Consider the following 3597-nt stretch of genomic DNA (forward strand, 5'->3'; position numbering starts at 1 on the left):
TTGAGTTTTGAGGATAAGGATCGAATGCTTGCAAGTAGGTAAGATCACATGACAAAACTGGGTAAGACCAAACTGATAAGTGTTGAAAAACACTCAATGTTAGGGGTTGTATTGAAAAATACAGTTGGGGTGGTGTTGAAAAACATGATTTGTGAGGTGTCCTAAAGAATAATGCAGCCAAGAGACCAAAGTGAATACAATTATGTGTTGGGTGATGTGACATGCTCCCCTGCCCACAGGTGGTTAATTATGTGGTGTTCCATGTTCACTAAGAGTCATGGCTTTTGGTGCAATGACAAATGGGCCCCACAAGAAGCAAGGACAAGGCATGAGGGAGAAAGGCCTAGTGTTAAGGACACATGGTAGGAAATAGGGATGCAAAGGCCTCAAGTAGCACCTATTTCTAGGTTTTCACCACTTAGATTTACTTGTTTTTTTGGAATATATAATTTTTTTGTAGATATATCAAAGCACTTATTACTAAGATGAATATTTTATAGGAAATTTTATGCTTTTTAGGATTTTTTTTCACCATCATATATGAATGTTTTTGGATTTTTAGAATGACTTAGAGATTATTCACTCTCAAGCAAGATCACATCATTTTGTTCCATTGTCAATGAAGGTGTAAGGTATGATGTAGCAAGAAGATAGTGGATATGATGGATAAGTAAGGAGTGTATAAAGAAAATGAAAGTGATCTTCAAGGATTGACTCCTCAAGAGTAATTGAGCTAGGGAAAGATAACCATATAAAGCACGTGTTGGACAAAAAAAGAAAGCCATGAAAGAAGATAGCATGTGGGATAGACAATGGAAACTAATAACTGAGATAGCATGAAATCGTGTAGTCCAACAAAAGTAGGCATGTCAAGAGGCCTAAGAACCATGTTTCTCATTGTGTGATCAAGACCAAGGGGTCAAATATGTAGGATAAAGTAATAAGAATAAAGGTAAATATGTAGACTATGAGTGAATGAAAAAGCATAATAGGGAATTTGAAGGATAAGATAGCCAATACACAAGGATAACTCAATATTATAAAGATCAAAGAGGAAATATGGAATAGATGGATTAGGGAATGATTACACATGACACCTATTTGTCAGATTTCCATCATGGTACTTATCCAAGGCACCACAAGAAGTGGTTTTCACCATAGGAAAATTTTATTTCTCTTTACTTTTGCTACCAAGGTGCTTATTTACCAGGTTTTCACCAAGGTAAATTTTTATTTTTTATTTTTGAATTTTTAGAAAGAGTTCAAGTTATTTCAATTTATATAGTGCTCCTATAGGAAGGATGAATCATGATAAGCCAAGACCATAGAAAATGTATTCTCAAATATGCTAACAGGGTGATGGAAAGGAGATGGTAGATAATATATATGGAGGACAATGTTTTATGCTTTGGAAAGATAGAAGAAATATGGATAGTAGGTAAGTGTAAGCTTGAAAATATTGCATAAGGGTAGGTGAGAAAGTAGGCAAGATCAACATCGACACACAATTTGAAGGATTGAGAAATGATTTCTAACCTAGTCAACAAGATTGGACCTATATGCCATGAATTCAGACCTAAAACCCTAAATGAAGAAAAGAGACCCATGTCAAAAATCAAAGAGGTTTCCAAAAATATTAGAATTTTGAAAAGATATTTTCATTTATAACCTAGAGAGCCCTTTTGTCAAAATAGATCAATTTTTTGCAAATTGAATTATTGAGTCTTAATATATCTCTGAAATAAAAATACAAAGAACCAACCCTATTTAGAATTTAGAGACCTTTCCAAAAATGTAGAATTTTCTTTAAAAAAATCTAATTTGTGCCCTAAATTTTTTTTTATAAAAAATCAAGAAAAAATTATAAAAATAAAAAATACCTCAAAGAAATCTAAAAATTTCACTAAAGCTTCTCTAATATGTTGCCAACCTATAAAAACACATTTAGACCAAAACACCAAGCCATTCGGGAGATATGATCAAATATTTCAGATCTAGGGTTTTTTGTCTCCAAACAAATCCGCATAAGGGGGTTAGCTCCAAAAATATCTAAAACCAAAAAGTAAAGGTGGGTTGCCCCATGGTGGGCACCAAAAATGTATACCTAAAATGTGAGCACACTTCTATGAGTCATTATATCCAAGATTGCTCAAGAATGGGGTCTCGAATGGTAGCTCATAGCTCTCTATTCATGGAGTGCAAGGGTTTGTGATGGAGGCCCTCACCTTAACCTAGTGTGTGCCCATGCAGGTACACAAAGATCAAAATATGAATGCAAATGAAAATGCAAACTAATCTAAATGATGACATTGCAAGGCAATGCAAGAAAGGAAATCTAATCTATGAAAGGAAATAACAATGCAATATTAATCTATGAAAACAAATATGGATCTAAGCTAATATGAAAATGCGAGGATGGATCATGATGATGGAAGCCATGTATGCTTGAGAGAAGAAGACAAGAAGAATATAAGTTCTTCACAAAAAGCTTTAATGCTCAAACTCCTCCAAGAATCACTCTCCAAACTTGTAGCATAACAATAGCATAATCATGGATGTCAAAAATGAGGAGAGGACTCTCCCTTATAAAGAAGAATGGATGATTAAGATTAAGAGGCAATAAGATTTAATCAAGGGTGGATAAAGAATGATTTGTGTGAGAAAAAATTCCACCAATGAGAAAAGAGGAGGAAAATTAAATGGAATCCCACTTAAAAATATGTGCATTTAAGTGTAGAGAAAATAAAAAAGATTTACTTAATTTATTTCCTTTTTCAAGTGGGATTTTATTTATTTATTTTAAAAAGAGATTTTCTTTTAATTCAAAGGTGATTTTATTTAATTAAAAGGGAGCAAGTTCTCTTAATTAAATAGAAAATTTTTAATTAAATTATAAGAGGGGTTTTCCTCTTAATTAATTAAATGTGGATTAATTATTTAATTAAAAGAGAGTTTGTCTTTCAATTAAATAAGACTTAGGATAAAATGTTCAAATTTTTAGGAAATATTGAAATAATTAAATTAATTACTGTTTGATCAAAGAAATTGATTTGAATTGATTTAATAAAATATTGCAAACCATTGATTCTAGAAATTTAAAAAATTGAATAATGGGGGCCCATAGTCTAGGTGACCATTTTAGGGTCCATATAGATTATGTAATGCCCTGCTTTGAGATCCTTGGAACAAGGATTCAATTCAAGCATATATATATATATATATATATATATATATATATATATATGTATATATATATGTATATATGTATATATATATGTATATATGTATATATGTATATATGTATACATATATACATATATACATATACACACACATATATATATATATACATATATATATACACACACACACACACACACACACACACACACACACACACACACACACACACACACACACACACACACATATATATATATATATATTCTTTAACAAGTATGAATGCACATGACAACATCATACAAGAATCACATAGATAGCAATGGAAGACTTCACTACAATCCTGACAACCAACAAATCTTTGAACACCACTACCAAATAGACACATGCAAACAGAGCCCAAAAACAACCACGTAC

The sequence above is a fragment of the Cupressus sempervirens genome, chromosome 1, assembly GCF_028749045.1.
Source record: "Cupressus sempervirens isolate cs-2001-9-10 chromosome 1, ASM2874904v1, whole genome shotgun sequence".
NCBI classification, from domain to species: Eukaryota; Viridiplantae; Streptophyta; class Pinopsida; order Cupressales; family Cupressaceae; genus Cupressus; species Cupressus sempervirens.